Raw genomic sequence first — 16,524 nt, 5'->3', positions numbered from 1 at the left:
TAAAGATTACAGCAGTGTGTTTGCTCTGAATGCTGAGCCTGAGAAATAAAGACTGCTCTGTGTGACTTACCATAACACAGTGAAATAAGGTCTGTGGTGACAAATACCTGTTTTAACTTTGTTAGCCCTGTCCCATGGTCTGTAGTGCAGGGATCAGGCACTGGAAGCAGAGCAGAGCGGGGGGTGCAGAGATCTCTCCATGGCTCAGACTCCAGCTCCTGCATCCCCTATGTATGTGGATGATAGACCTACTAACCACTCATATGGCCTCAGGGTCTGTGCCAGGAGTGGAACCTACATGCCCATTGCTCCCAGACCTTTCCAAAACGCTTCTCTGCACCATGTGTAGGGGGACATTGAGGAGCTCCTTGGCCCACCAGAGTCCCTGGAGTCCTTCCCTCATCTGTCCTGAAATTTCTTTCTGCCAACTCCCTCTCAGGGTACCAGGGACCCAGGAGCCACTACTGATGAGAACCAGGACTCAACCTGGTCATTATTGCTTCAGATAGTCAATATTATTATTATCTTTATGTTAGTGGTATCATGTTGTATAACTGCACAGGTTTGGAAGATTTGTGCAGGAGTTACGACTAGGATTCTGCTGCTGTGACCATTATCCCTGAAATGCAGCAGCTAAGGTGCTGAGTCCCTTCCTCTTCAGAGCTGTTTTGCAAGGTGGGCTTATGAGCATTTCCACTGAGGATAACTCGTAGGCCACATTTCGTCTAATGTGCAGCCAGCCTTCTTGGTTTGAGACCACGCATGTTCTGGGAGCGTGAACCACTTGGGTGGGTGGACAGAGATGTCTCAGGCTTTTTGATGAAGGAAAGTGTGCCATTGGGGGAATTTTCACAAGCCAAAGTCCACCGTGTTTCTCTTGACTTTTTTTTTAAGTTTTAAAGCACACAAGTGACTGATCTGCAGCATGTAGACCCCAGTTTGGTTTGGAACTGCGATTCAGACACCCTTGCAGACAAAAATTAAAAACCATGATCTTATAGGCGTACTCGGGGTCAGTCGATAAAAATAATTCATTTGCCGGTGTGTTGGATCCAGTTACCAGTTCCATCAGTCAATTTCCCTGGCAGAAACACTCCTGAGACTTTTTTTGCTGATACTCTGCCGCACTGTTTGGGAAGAGAAACCCAGCCAACTGGCAAGTTATCTTGGCGTTGTCCTTGTACAAGGGAAAATGGGAGTTGATTTGGTCTGGAAGTCTGCTAACATTTGCTGCCATGGCATTTTTGCCAGTCTTCATGACGCCAGCATATGGAGGAATGCTGCAGCACATGTATTTGAGGTGGTTTGTTTAGTGTAAGGGTGTCTGTAAGAGGAGTAGTTTCCTGAAAGGAACAAGTGGAGAGGCTGACCTTGCACCGATTCTGCTGACAGTTCCTGCTTGAAATAAGGTTGCCCTGGTCTAGTGCAACATCACTCACCTCCAGTCAGGGAGTTTCAAACTGTTAGGAGACACAAAAAAGCTATATAAGGAATAACATGTCCACAGGGATCCCTCTGTACCAAACATGGGATCTGAAGAAACTCAGCTCCAGACTGAAGGTTGCAGTGGGTTTATAAAAGAAGTCTTTCAGCTCTGCACATCTGCAGCCATCAGATTTCAAATCTAGCTCTGTATCCTAGGTCAAGTTAAAGGCAAGCAAGTGAGAAATATCCTGAAATGGAAACAAAATGATCTCTGAAATATGTGTTTTGCAAGGCTAGCAGAAACAGCATCTGCATAGCTGTAACTTAAAAAAAATGAAAATCAAAAAGCATGGTTGAAAACTGTTTTAAGGGGCTGGGCAGATTCAGGTGCAAGGCAGGAGACTGAATGTTTTGCCTCTTTGCTCTCCTCATGCTTTATGCCTTGGAAACCTACCTATATCCCGCCTGTTAATGAACATCTGCTTTTGATTGTCACAAACCCATATATTTCTGTAAAATAAATATACCTGATCTCCACTTGGGGAAACAGGCTATTGTTTCTGCTGTGCCAGATTCAAACATTGCTTTTAAATCAGAAATGGACTTTTTTTTTTTTTTCACTTCCCTACTAGTTACCTTTAAGTGCTAAATGAATCCATCAGGAATTAGCTTCTGTGTTTGGACTAGCTGCAGGACATGGGTTGAAATGATGCCTTTTCTTTGGTGTCTGATATGTACTGTGTTGAAGGACTATCTCCTGACTATATTGGCTGTTGGTGTCAGAAAATAAATACATCTTTCCTAAGCTAATTCTCTCTTAGTCCAGATGGACACTGGACTAAATGCAGATGACAACAATAGGGCTAAAAAGCATGGCCTTACCAAGTCCTGTGCATCTCACCTGGTAACACCGAGCTACTGTGTTTACTGGAGCCATGAAAGTTGTTACCCTTGTGGCTCTCTCTGTCTGTGTGACCTCATGCCTGATAAGGGCTCCAGAAACCTGCATGATAACGAAATAAGAAAAAAAGAATAAATGTGTGTGCACTGTCACCTTGAAAGCTGTACAGGGCAGGAGCTCCTGGCTTCCCAGAGCAGACAGACTTTTGCATGTCATGACATGGTGTTTGCTGCTTTATGACCTATTGATCTCACCATACAGTATTAAAATCACCGTTTCTACACATGGGAGAAATCAACATCTATTGGTTTCATGTTGATTATTGGACTATATAATAATGAGCATTTTTAGCATGATTATGGTCTTGCCTTATAACAGCACTGAGAGCAGCTGAGATTCCTCACCTTCACCTTTTCAGTCTTGGTTTCAACTAGTTTCTGTAACTAGTTGTGAAATAATGGAGGTATGAGTGATTTTCTACTTGAGAGACTAAAAGGTCCAAGATTTAATCCCTCTTATTTATATATTTATTATGTCCTATCTAGATGGCAAAAAAGCATTTAGCAAACATCCTTCTAGTCCAATACTCCGTCTATAAAACTGCATACAAAAAACTGGCTACATGCTTGGGAAGCATAGGAACAGGACAAGTATGTATGCTTTCTTTTAATTTCCTTACACTCTTTTCAGCTCAGAATGTTTTGGACTTTCCTAGCCCCTGCTGTTTGTTTACATATTAGCTTGCAATGGATCTCTTGTCCAGAGCTTGTCTTGTTCCTCCCTGAGCCCATGTAAATCATGTGCATCCACAGTGTCTTTTGACAAGAAACTACACAGGTCCAGCACCTGCTGCAAGAACAACCTCTGCCTTTGGCTTGCCATGAACCCTGATGCTATTAGCTTCATTTGACGGTTCCTAGGTCAACTTTTGAAGATACTCTGGACAGCTGATCCTTGCCAAGCCCCTTCTGATAAATGACTGCCTCTAATACCTCAAAACCTGGATCCCTCAAGAGCATGCAGTCCACATGCTGAGGAAGGGCTGTGGGCATTTGGTACATGCAAATGTAGACTGGGGTTGAGTTTGTTTGGGGTCATGATGACATATAGAGATACATGTGGCCCGGGATAGGGTCAAAACATCTTGGACAAAAGCGAGTGGCAAGAAAAAAAAATCAGACAATTTTTATTGAGGCTTCATTTAGGATCAGAAGAAGTGTGTAATTTTTTTCCCCCCCTTCTCAAGCATCCACCATTTTACACCACAATTCATGCAGCTGAAGAATACAGGGACTGTGCAGTGGGCAGCAAGGGAACACTGCCATTACTTACTATCGCAGGAACCAGGAATAATTCATGGAATGATTCCATGAACTATTACCTCAGAGTTCTCATTTGAGCAGCATAAGGGAAAGGCTAGAACAGCAACAGCCCTTACCTTCCCCCGCCCCCAAAGGCAAACGAAACATTAACGCTGCAGTAAAGCAGCAGAGCAAAGGTGTGTTTGCTACACAAGGTTGGTCTCATAAAACTGAACTTTGCCCAAGACTGAACAAAACTGTAAGAAAGACACAGTTGACAATTAAAGACATGTTTTTTATAAGGAAAAGTTATTTATGACCTTCATCTGACATTTTATAAAGTTTTAATTTTGTTACACAACATCCATTGCTTTCATGCTTTGGCAGGAGAGACATCAGGGCATTAGGACAGATGCAATAATCACATTTTTTTATGCTTACTTGTTAGTGAACTACCTTCTCCCCTTTAAAGTGTTTTATGGTCGAGTGTCTATATTTGCATAATTACTGCCACATCACCAGCCAATCAATTTTATGTGTTTCTCTCCCAAACCAATTTAAAATATGACACGTATATAAAAACATCACCCATGATTATACAGACTTCACATTTATTATTGCTTCAGGTCAAAGATATATGATAAAATTCCCCTCTGTTATTTCCCCCTCCCTTCCAGCTTCTTTAATTCACAACTCTGAACACTTCATTGTAGTATTGTTTATCAGCAATTTTACTTTTCTCTGACTGCAAGACATAAAAAAATAAGTAATGGAGCTAGTCAAAACAAAGCAAATAACTACCATAGGCAGCTACAAGCATGCTTTTTACAAGCATGTGGAATCACTATCAGCTGTACAGATTGATAGGCTTGTCACACAGACATCTGCAGGAAAGACAAAAGTACTCCTGCTTTCTGGGTAAATTCCAGCCTTGAAAATAAGTGACTTCAATGGAATCTGGGTGCCAGTGACAGACGAAACTTGATAGTTCTATTTTGCATCTTGGTGAAATATAAAAAACCAAAAAACCCACCTCAAGTTAGATGACATGACCAGTACAAGAGTCATCAGAAGCCAAGATGAACAAATTCTTTTCTAGATTTTATGTATCAGATGACACAATTAATCTGTGTTACGAGATACACTGGCTGGATCTTTCAACCAGTCCCTGTGACAGGAAGAAAATTCAGAGATACTAGAAACCATTTATAATGAGAAGAAGTACTTCTTGATTTCTTCATAGAAGAAGTTAACTTCCAGTTATGAATTATTATAGAATAAACAGCCTGATATGTTCTTTAAAATTTTTTTGCTGATCCTTGCTAATCTTTCATCCAAGGTACACCACAATGGGCTTGACTTTTCATCCTTCTTATTGTGGACTTACCGACTGTAAAAATCACTTCTGAACATTTGAAGGAAAAATGAAAAACTAGCTTGTTTCCTGGATAAAGTAAAATAGCAAGGATACTTATCAAAGTTCTCGGCTCCAAAAGATCCCAAACAGAGCCAAAAAATATGTAATATCTCACGTCTGCTGACAACTAATTTATCTTGTTCTTCTTGGTGTCCAAACTTTTAGAGCTGTATTTTTGTGTTTAGATTCAAATTCTTATGGATCAGAGCAGAGGAGTTTGAAGTAAATGGCAAAATTCCCACTTCTTTTCATTAAACAAGAATTTACATCTGCTTTAATATAAGGTTTCTTCATTCTCAGTGCCCTGGTCTCGGTGGTGTAGTTCTCTGAATCAACAATGAGCTAAAGAAGAGCACAAAGAAACAAACTATGCTCTTTGCATGCTGCTAGAAATTAATCCAGTATGCTTTAAATAGGAAAACTCTAGCAGGATCTGGAAGGTGAGCTGATTGTTATTTGTGGTTTTAAAGTAGATTCTTCATTGCTGACAAAATTTTTATAGGCAAATAGCGGTTTCTTTCAAACAGCTTTCATGACAGCTGTTGACAGCTTCCTTCAGAAAAGCCAAGCCTCACCGTTTGACAAATAATGTGTTCAGGTTTATCCTGACATGGACAACATTATCAACAAGCTCCTGTCTTCTGCTTGATAAAAAAGGTTTAATAAAACAGTATTTGTAAAAACCATGTAGTGACAAAAGCATACAAGCAAAGACAAGGTGGATCATTTGACTGACTCATATTTGAGTGGAGATTAGGGATAGATGCTGCAGTTGTGCTTACAGATGTCCATGCACTAGCATGCACTTTTTTCCCCCTCTCATAAGAGATGAAAGTCTGGCGGAAATGACGATTCTTAAACATCTACCATGAGATGCTGCTCTGATGGTCCTGAGATGACAGAAACATATCTATGAATTAAAGTCATCATGCTCCATCTGAGTTGCTGCTTTCTTTCCACATAGAGAAAATCGAACTTATTAACTTCTGAATTTTGTGGTCTGTGGTGTGTTCTGGATAGATATAACCTGCACAGTCATGTGATATGAAGGTGACATGGGAAGCAATGGGACATTGTGTCCTGTGGTGGCATAAGCACCTTTCTGACCCATCAGGTGACCCACCGGCTATCCCACACAGGCAAGGCAGCAGCTCAGTTCCCTTGCTGGGCTGAGACATGGCTGAAATGGCAATCCTGTGATTGAAAGATGAAGAGATGCTGGGCTGTGAAATTCTACCAGGGCAGTATTAATCAAGCATTGGCACAGGTTGGTTGTGGAGTCTGTCACCCTGGGGATATCAAAAGCTGTCTGGGCACAGTCCTGGGCAACTGATCTAGGGATGGCCCTGCTTAAGCTGAGAGTTTGGTCCAGGTCAGCTCCAGAGGTACTGTTGTGGTTTAACTCCAACTGGCAACTAAGCACCGCCCAGGAGCCCCTTCACTTTCTGCCCATCAGGAGAAGAGGGAATAGAACTGGAAGGGTAAAAGTGAGAAAACTTGTGGGTTGATGTAAAAACAATTTAGTAACAACAACAATAACAATATTAATAATAATAATATAACAACAACAATAATAGTGATAATGTAATGAAAAGGAAGATAAATTAAAAAAAAAAAAGAGAGAGCAAAATAAAACAGAAGAAAGACAAACGGTACAAAGGAAAACAAATTGCTCTCGAGCAACCAAGTGATGAACAGCCAGCCTCCAAGCAGCTGCCCCTGGTCAACTTTTCCCCCAGCTCTATAGGTTAAGCATGACACCATATGGTTTGTGATACTCCTCTGGTTAGTTACGGTCAATTGTCCAGGCTGTATCCCCTCCCAGCTTCTTATGCATCCCAAGTCTCCTCCCTGGTGGGGTGGGGTGAAGAGGAGGCTGTGTATGCACTGCTCAGCAATAACAGAAACATCCTTGAATTATCAACACTGTTTCCAGCACAAATCCAAACTATAACCCCATATTATGAAGAAAATTAATTGTACCTCAGCCTAAACCTGCACAGGTCCCTTGTAACCTCAGCCATTCTGTGATCCTGCAAGTACTTAATCCAAGAAATACCACTACCTTCCTGGCTGAGCCGTATGTTTTTTTCCTCTTCTCCAAGCAGTGTTTCCTACCATCTGCCAAATCTGAAAATGTTACCAGTGGTTTCACAGCCCTTCCTGGACCATGACAATGTGCTCGCTTGGTTATCCCTGAAGGCTGGGGTATCATACACCTATCTGTGCATATATAGCAAAGTTCAAACATAGCAAACATGTAATGCAAAGACTAATCTGTCTTGCTGGTCATTTCCAAGCATAACACAAGCTCCTCTCCTCTGTTGAGCCAGATTCTCCAGGGTGCTTTTTTGGACTAGTCTTTCTGGAGGGCTAAGCAAGAAACTGTATTAACAGGCTGTAACTCAATACTTCTCGGAGTAGTGGGCAGGGTCTCCTCAGGAGAGAATCCTTGATTCAGGGATTCACTTCCCCCTTCCTGTGAGAGAGCCTGAGTTTGTTGACTTTCCCAACACATTGCAGAGCCTATCTATTTACTCAGGCTTTTTCTGAATGGGTGGGTTTGGTGTGGAGGATCTTCGACATTTCCTTGTGCTTACATTTATTTGAAAGACATCCCTTTAAATGCTTACCAGTTCCCAGGCTTAACTAGTTGGCCCTGATGACTCCTAAAGAAATGTAGATGTACTAAGTTGCAAAAATAATAATAAGAAAATAATAAAAAAGATATAATTCTCCTCCCCACACGAGCCTCTGTATCAGTTCTTTTTAAAGGAGGAAACCAGACTTCCTCCTTCCTGGTGATGCCAGACATTGCAAGCCCAGTCATTGGCAGTGCTGGTACAGGAAGCATTCCTCTTCCTCAGGCACTCACATCCTTATGGTCTGAGGAGAAGCTGGCAGATGAGTGCAGCAGGGCCAGCCTTACCGACAGGAACAATCTCCTGTGGAGCACTCTGGAGATCATAAAGGATGTGCTGTTATTAGCTGTGCTCCCCACCAGCTGCAACAGGACAACATGGGCCAAGGCAGGACCGATCCTCCTGCCCAGAGAGAGGAGGGAAGAAGGATGAAGAGAGCAGGGAAAGAGAGAGTTTTGGACTGAGTTGATAACAGAATAAAATATTTTTCAAGCTGTAAATCTATTAGATAAACTAATCTCAAGCTTTATGAGATTCCAGATGAAATACAGGAATATGCCAAGCCTCTCATTTTTATTTCCAAATGTTGAGTTAATTTGGATCCAAACTGAGCCAAATTTCGCCTTAGTGTAAGCAGGTGCAACTCCACTGGCTTGAACAGAGTTACACCCACTTACAACAGGGATGGATTTGTCCTGAAGTGATTTAAATAGGGCAGAAAAGAGCACAGATGTTTCCAGTGTTTCATCTTTGAACCATGAGACACATGAATTAAAAAAAAAGTATTCTCAATCTATCTTACACCAATCTGTAGTCTTGTGGAAGGCTGTATTTAAGCATAAGAGCTTACTGTCTTTCCTTTTTTTGTTCATTTGCTGCCACTTTCACCCACTTTCTTTTCTTCCTCATCTTTGCTTTTAATCCTTTAGTTAATCTGGTATATTTTTTTGGGAAAGGCATACCACAAGAGTGAAAGAGAGTTTTATTGTTGATTTCACCTTACTTAGATGTTCTATCATTTCCTTCAGATTTCGGTGTAATTAGATACTGGTATAATACTTAATTTGTGATTTTCACTGCAATTTTTGTAGGCACAGTGCTTTTCCAATTTTCTGCATTATCTAAAATACAAAGCAAACTGTAATATTGGGAATTTCCCACCAAAACCAGTCACCGTTTCTTGCTTCCTGCTCATCTAATAGTAAGGCTGAACAGAGAAGTAAGCTTATGTATAGAAGATAATATATGATACATTGACCTGACACCACTACTTGTTTTTTAAACAGATAATAGGTATAAAACCACAGATAGGGTGAAAAACAGTGTGGATACAACTATTTCCTTCAAGATTTTTGGGAGGGAGGATGGTATCTGTTGACTATTTAGCTTTGTTTTGAAATTTCTCCCTCTGTCTCCTGCTTGTGTTTTTCTGATCACAACACTTGCCACTCACTGAACAGCCTGTCCCTTTGTCTCATGTCAGAGGCAGGGTGGCAGGATGGCAGAATGGCAGGATGGCTGGATGGCAGGATGATAGGTGCTGCCTAAGAGGTGCAGGAGGCACTCAGCTCCTGTGTATTCTCACAGATGTTGCAGCAGTGCTGGGAGGGATCTCTAGCCCCTTTTGCAGATCACCTGGCTTTTATTCTTCAACCCAGATATTCTCAGCTCACAACGTCTAACTTTTCCTCTGTGCCCCTTTGGTGCATGCAGGATGGCTGTGTGTTATCCGCTTCCTTCCTTCATTGCCCCCTGCCACGACACAGCCAAGGGAGCCCCACAGTCCACGTCCCATTAAGGAAGGAAACCACTAACCCACTGCCCTCTGGCTTTGTGGGAAACACTCTCTGAGCCTTAAATGGCTTCTTTTGTGCAAGGGGGGTAGTGGAAAAAAAAAGCGTATGCATTAGGTTGCCTATTTGTGTCTGGTAACAGGTTCTTCTGACTAGAGGGCCAGCTATTATTTGAATAAGTCACAATTTTTCCCATTTCAGCATGTCTGTGAGCAGCCCCAGAAGCATTCAACATCACAGTCAGGGTGCCAGCAGGTCCCTGCCTGACAGTCATGGGTGCACCCTGGGGCAAACACCTCCGTGGTCCAATGCCTGGGCAATTACACCAGGCAGGTCTCCGGCCAGTCATTGACTTGGTACTTCATCTAACACTGATGAACTTGCATCTCGGCCTGAGCAAAGGCTCTGAGTTCACCCACGGAAAACAGAAAGATACAGTTGCCCCATGGAGATGGTGAGATGTGCAAGCAGAGACACTTTCTCTACTCTGCGGTCTCCTGAGGCTCAGCTGACCCAGGCACTACAAGCCAGTGAAGCTGGCTGCTCCACTCCTTCCCCCTCCTCCAAACAGCATGGCTGTCTGATGGCCTGACTGGGTGAAAATCAGGACTTTCAGGGACACATTTTCAGGGCTTTCAGAGGACACTCACTGTTAAGGAATGAATCCTTAACAACTAGAAAAATATGGACCTTTACAAGGTTGCATATGAGAACATCTTCTGGGTGGTCTCATATGACAAGACACTCTTTTCATACTGTAACTCCAGTAATTTACTCTCCTTGAATTTCAAGTAATATAGTCAAAGCAACATAGATAAAGGCTCCTGTGTCCCTGAACTGACAACAGCCTCTTTAGCAACAATAGAAGCTTCGGCTGCAGAAAGTACTTTCAGGTCTGGAGGATGTTAAGCCTCATCTTGCACTTCCCCTTCAGCCATCCCTTTTGTTATTCGGGTTAATATTCTTGGCTAGAGCAGCTCATGCTGAAGGAAGAGGAACAAAACATTCAGTCTTTTAAGTGATCAGCCTTACAGTTGTGTTTTTTTTCTCATGCTGCAAAAATGTTACCTAGTCTGCATTCAGCACAGTACCTTAAAGGATTCTCAGGCACAAATGGGTCAATGCACTCTTGGACTTCAGTAATGCAAAACTGTGCATATGTCACATAAAAAAAGTGGTTAAAAAGAAGAAAGGTAGAAAAAGACCCCAATAGTTATACAATTTCTAGATTTTCTTCCTGTAAGTTCAATACATTTGTAATAATAAAAACTTATCAGAGGCTGGGCAGATATTCAGAATATGATATTGATCTGCTACCAAACTCCCTTGAGATAAGTTTCCTTTAGAGGCATCCATTTTTATTTTTTCTGCTCAAGATCTCAGCCTAGAGTCTTCAGAGAGTGTCATTGTTTGAAGGAAAACACAAGTGGATGGTAAGTCCTTCCAACTTGGGATGAAAAAATAGATTTGAGAGGGGATGGTCCAAATTCTACTGTAGAAGCCTCACATTCTTCTGTGACACTCAAATGATTATCATCTTGAACATGAAAGTAGCTTGATGATGTTATGATTTATGATAAGACCACCAGTTCATCTGAAAGCAATTGGTCCAACTTACTGTCATGCAGACTGCTTCAACAGTTACACTGGGAATTTGTTTATGCATTTTAATATTTCATATGTTTCTTACAGGCAGTGGAATCTCAGACCTGGGCAGGATGCTGGTGGGGAGAAACGTATGATATCTGCAACACTGCCACACAGCATCCTTGGTTAAGTAATAACTAGCCTTACTGCTCCATTTAGTTTTCAGCCTAATCAAACTCAGTAATTCTCAACTTTCATTGATTTGGAATAATGTAAATAGTATAATTTATTATCATGATGTAGTTTCAATTTCTATTAATTCTTCTAGGACCCTCAGTAGAATAAGCTATTGGCCTGTCAAATCTTGATTCCTGTCTACAACTCCATGCTTCAGTGACTCTACTTTGGGCAGGAAGCTGGGCCGGGCAACCTCCAGGGTTCCCTTCCAGCCTGTATGAATCTATGAGTCTAAAATGTGATTCTTTTAAAATGTATACATGCATTAGGCACTATGCAGGTCTTTTCTGACACCTGGGTGGGATTAACTTTTAAAGTCAGTCATATTAGCCCTCTCCTTCCAAATTCAATCGCATCATCCAACTTGGCTCTTGCAAAGAAATACTTCCTTTAACATCTTCTAAATGGTTCATGCTTTTACTTCAGTGACTGCTGCCTTTGCAACTTTGAGGTAAAAACCTGTCAGCCCTGAAGTTAATATGCATTTGTTCTTGTTTCCATTTTTCCTGTCAATAATGTTTTATTCTCTTAAAGACATGCAGGCTCTGGAATCTCTGCGGTTCTTATTCAGTAGGTAGTGTCTAGTCACTGGGAAAAGATTCCTGGCATAAGCAGGGCAGGGAGGCAGAGTGTCTCCAGAATACCCAAAAGTCAGTTTTAATACCCACCACAACATACACATGCTGTCTTCTCCTTCATTCAGAGCATGCTTAACAGGCAGAGCAATGCTGTCCTTTTCCTGTGAACACGTACAAAGCCTGTGGCTGGATTTTCTTCCCCTTAAACTCAGTCAAAAAGAGCAAGTTTCACTTTGCAAGTGTTGTCCAGCTGAAGGGCACAGGCAGAACAAGGAGTGCCTCCCAAGCAAAATGCTTGCCACTGCCTCTGGAACTTGTGCTAATTCGCATTTCCTTCGAGAGAGAATAAGGCAAACTCTGCTTTTAAAAGTACTGAGGTCCATTATATATGTGCACAGGTATTCAATTTACTGATAAATAGGTACACTTAAACCAGTAGTACACAGGCACCAATTCTGATACTCAAATAGGGCTGCCACAAGTGAAAGAGGAATTTAATCTCATATTTTCATAGATCTAATCTGTCCCGTTCCTCTTGTTTCTTTGAAAAATCTAATTACGTCTGACTTAATAAAATTGGAAAATATTTATTACCATCATTAGTAGCTTGGGTTGAAATCAACTGTGAAATTGTGTGCACATTAACTTGCAGAGAACTGAGCAAGCCAGAAACCCTCCGAACTGATTTTCTAAATGGCTGCAGAGCCCTTTTACTGGATACAGAGCCACTGACATGTGGTCATATAGCTGACCTGGGATCTGGGGCAAAAAAAGACACAAGAGAAACTCTCAGTCCTCTTTCCCAAGCCCTTGCTTGTGGCCCTGTCCTGGGCTAAACCATCTCCCATATTCCACTGGATATAGGAAGACTGAAGCTGTCGGAGAGGGATGAATCTCTGTTACTTAAGATTGGGTTATTAATTCTGTGAAAAGATAAATCAAAAAGACAGACTAAATTACTATTTTCATTTTACAGACAAGTTTATAAAAGAAAGCTCTGGGAAAGGGAGAATATGAAAAGATCCCACTTTCTCATGCATTTCAAGATAGCTAATGAGACTGAACCATCTGCGAGATATTGAAAAGATTATTATTCCACACCCTCACTCAACTGTCAGGTATCGTATTTATTCATTATCAATTGCTAAAATTCTTGAGCGTAGTCTTATTGCTGGCTGTGCTTCCATCCTTCATAATTCATCCATTAGGCAGTGTTTGATTCTTCCAGAAATCTCCTGCAAGTTCTTGTCACAGGGATGTGACAAGATGTCATAGACAACATCATGTGAGAGAATTAAAGGCGTACCCAGATACTCCCACTTATAGACAGCTGCAGGGGTAGACAGGTGAAAGGGTTTTTTATTTGTTTTAATGATCACTGCAACAGGGAAAGCGAGACACTTAGCAATAAGTAATTATCAACAGTTGTTCGAGTATTGCCTATGGGGTGAAAAACTAGTTACATACTTGGGCATTTTGCTGCAAGAACTGTTTTCCAAAATGTTTTCCTGCTTGTCTATACTAATGCCAGCAGCATTTCACAATTCAGTCCATGTTCATGTCATGTCCACTCCTATTTACTCCATGTCTCAGGTTGAAAAAAAAATGTCATCTGTTGAAAGAAAAAAAAGTCCTTTTGCTCTCTCGTAAAGGTGTTGGGAGGAAAATATATTAAAGACTAGGAGGCAGCATGGATGCTTCAGTTATTAGACCATACAAATCCCTCAGGAATAGAAAAAAAAGGTCAGTGAGCAGGAGGCAGAGTTTTCCAAGGTTTCACATTTCTGTTTCATCATATTTTTGGTAGTTTGGCAGTGTCATTAAACAATGTAGATAGTTAATTATTTTTAGTCATGCAATGTAACACAGCAATAAAATTTTCAAAAAGAGACCTGTTTTAAAGGTCGATGACCTCATATAAATTGCTAAGCGTCAATAAATAACTTTCAACACGGGTGGAACAATATTTGTATGCTTATGGACAGAGCTATAGAGTTTAGCTTGCTCAAGACCATTAAAGACCTCACATTTATAGCTGAACAATAAATGTCATCAATGCAACTCATAAAACTATGCCCATTCAGACTTGATTTTTTTTAGAAAAAGCATTGCCAGCTTTGAAAATTGAAAGTTACCATGAAAACAGAAAGCATCTTCTTTAGATTTTGGACTCCTGGAAGTAAGTTCTGACATGATTGCTTATTAAACTAGGAACACTGAGGAACTTTCTAACTTCAGTTCTCTAATATACTAATATAATCTCTTGGACAGGAGTTATTTTTTTGTAAGATGCATCTATACCTGCTTTTTGTGCCACTAGCAGAAATGTGAGGGAAAGACATAAAATGGTCCTTCACAAGGACTTTCCAGCTTCATCCTCTGTTTGGATGCACACCTGCTAGGTGATCAACAAGCGAGGTCTTTATGAATGGAGGACAACGTGTGCTGAATTATCTCATTGGTATTCCACACGCAATTTCAAAGCTAAACAATGTGTGTCTTTTATATATGATTCATCCCCAAGGAATTCATGCCTTCATAGCACCTTTTCTAAAACAGGAAATAAATACATGTTGCTAAGTTACTTTCATGCTTTGAAAAATCCCACTGCCGTTTCCATTGTCCAGTTTGTGTTCTGAGGGCTGTGCTCCATCACAGGGTTTTTTTTTTCCTTCCATAATGAATACAGGCTCTTTTTACCTTTGTCTCATTTTCTGGTGAAGGAAAAGTCACATAGATTCCCTGCCTGTTTTGCTTTTTGCATCTGTGCTCAATGTGCCTCACATCATGCCACTTTGCTGGGAAGTGCCTAGAAGATGCAGATGAAAATTCTCCAGGCACAAACAAAAATCCTTCAGGCAGTGAGGCACCAAGCCAGTGCTGGTCACCCTATACTCCTTGCTGGAGCACTCTCTCAAGAACATGTCGCTGTCTGGGCTGGAACACTTGATGTTCCAGCCAACGCCAGTGCTTTTGCCTAGCAGCTGAAGTAATCTGCATCTCAAGGATCCACTCCCCCATCTTTCCATCTTCAACTTGATTGCACATAAACTTTATACAGTGTGCAGTTTTTACAGAGTTACTTCCCATCCGTATCTCTTAAGAGTAGCTGTATTAAGGTTAACTAGCTTAGGAGTCATAAATAGGAATGGCTAATGTGATTGTACAAGCTTCCCCCCAGATCCTGGTCAATATTGTAACTCCGACCTGTAATGCACTCTCCCTGCAATTCCAGTACTGGGCGTCTCTTGAGCAAATATGGCTAATCACTTCAACAGGTTGCTGACTTTTATGAATTGAATTGCATAGCAAATAGCTGTGACAGTGTGTACAACATTGCCAGACAAGAAAACAACATCATTATGTAGGGAAGAATGTGCCCCAACTCAAGAGAAGAGGAGAAAAAAAGTTTTATACTACTTCTTTTGAAAGAAGGGTGTTACTTGGGATTGTTACTTGGGGGAGAGGGTGTGGCGGTGTGAGAGGGAGGTTTTTCTTGAGGGTTTTTGGGCATGTATCTGGGAAGCTGGTACTGAAACAATGGATCAGATACACAGAGATTTTGGGTCTCCATTTTCCAAGACGGGATTTGATGCTGGATGATGTGTAACAGTGCAATTAAGCAAAGGCAGACAAGAAGCAAATCACACAAGATACTTGGCTACCTCAGAAGTGGCAGAGATGAAACTACTCTGAGATGGTGGCTTTCTCCCAGTACCTGCATGGGTTTCAGCTGCCTCCCCTTCATGACCCCTCGTGTCATCTTCCTCCACTTCTGCCCTAACCTTGCAGGCTCAGGGGCCTGTGGCCCCTGTGCCCTAGACAGGCTTTAATGGTTAGGTTAACTACCCCATTAAATGAAACATCTTATTTCATCAATTCTGCCTTTGGTAAACTTGTCCCATTTCCATTTTCCACTTCTTCCCCCAATTAATTTCAATGACTTTAATTTTGTCACACATGAAATACATTTGGCCGCAACTTTCTTGCAATATGCAGACTGACTTTACATTATAGTAATTTAATTTTCTGAAGGCTTTGACTTAATTAGCCAGTCAGGCCAGCTAAGCTGTACATTGCTTTCTACTGTACGTTCAAAGAGCATCCCGAGCAGTTGGAATACTATGGAAGTCATTTCCCTGCAATTTTCAGCAATGTAATACAAATTCTTGGTAAAATGGTACATTAGTCACATATTACACAACTTGTCTCCCTCTAATAACTTATAGCTCATTTTAGCTGTACTAAAAATAGTGGCTATAGCCCTCATTAATTATAAGGATGTTGGATAGTAAATTGCTACAAAAAGCTCTCATGCCCGGAATTGAAGCTCCCTTATTTGTATTTGATGTCTGTATTATGAGACAAATAATGTTTCCTCTTCCAAAACCACAGGACCTGGTCCAGAAGGTCTGGCAAAACTCTCCTGCAAAAAACAGGAGACAGATCATGGGGACACACAGGCTTGCAGAGGTCTCTGATACCTGGAGTTCATGAAGTTCCTCTCCATTCAGCTGCCCTGAACACCGGGACACAAAGTTATTGCAGAGAAAGATTGGGAGATCCGGGAAATCACCCTGTGGCTTTGAAAAAGGGTTATCTCCAAAGCCGATTTTATCTTTTTATAATTTAGATGATGGAGA

At 41.3% G+C, this 16,524-nt stretch overlaps 1 long non-coding RNA gene across 1 annotated transcript; it reads right to left on the bottom strand.

Annotated features, from left to right (window-relative positions):
• Window positions 1-1,555: 1,555 nt before the first annotated feature.
• On the bottom strand, window positions 1,556-2,424 carry LOC135414513 (uncharacterized). Its single transcript, XR_010430703.1, has 2 exons — window positions 2,327-2,424; window positions 1,556-1,673 (listed from the first exon to the last, which is right to left on the bottom strand). It is a non-coding gene; the product is annotated as an uncharacterized LOC135414513 (long non-coding RNA).
• Between the last annotated feature and the right edge of the window lie 14,100 nt (window positions 2,425-16,524).

Source organism: Pseudopipra pipra, chromosome 1 (assembly GCF_036250125.1).
Source record: "Pseudopipra pipra isolate bDixPip1 chromosome 1, bDixPip1.hap1, whole genome shotgun sequence".
In the NCBI taxonomy this organism is placed as follows: domain Eukaryota; kingdom Metazoa; phylum Chordata; class Aves; order Passeriformes; family Pipridae; genus Pseudopipra; species Pseudopipra pipra.
This window is presented reverse-complemented; position numbering and strand designations above follow the sequence as displayed.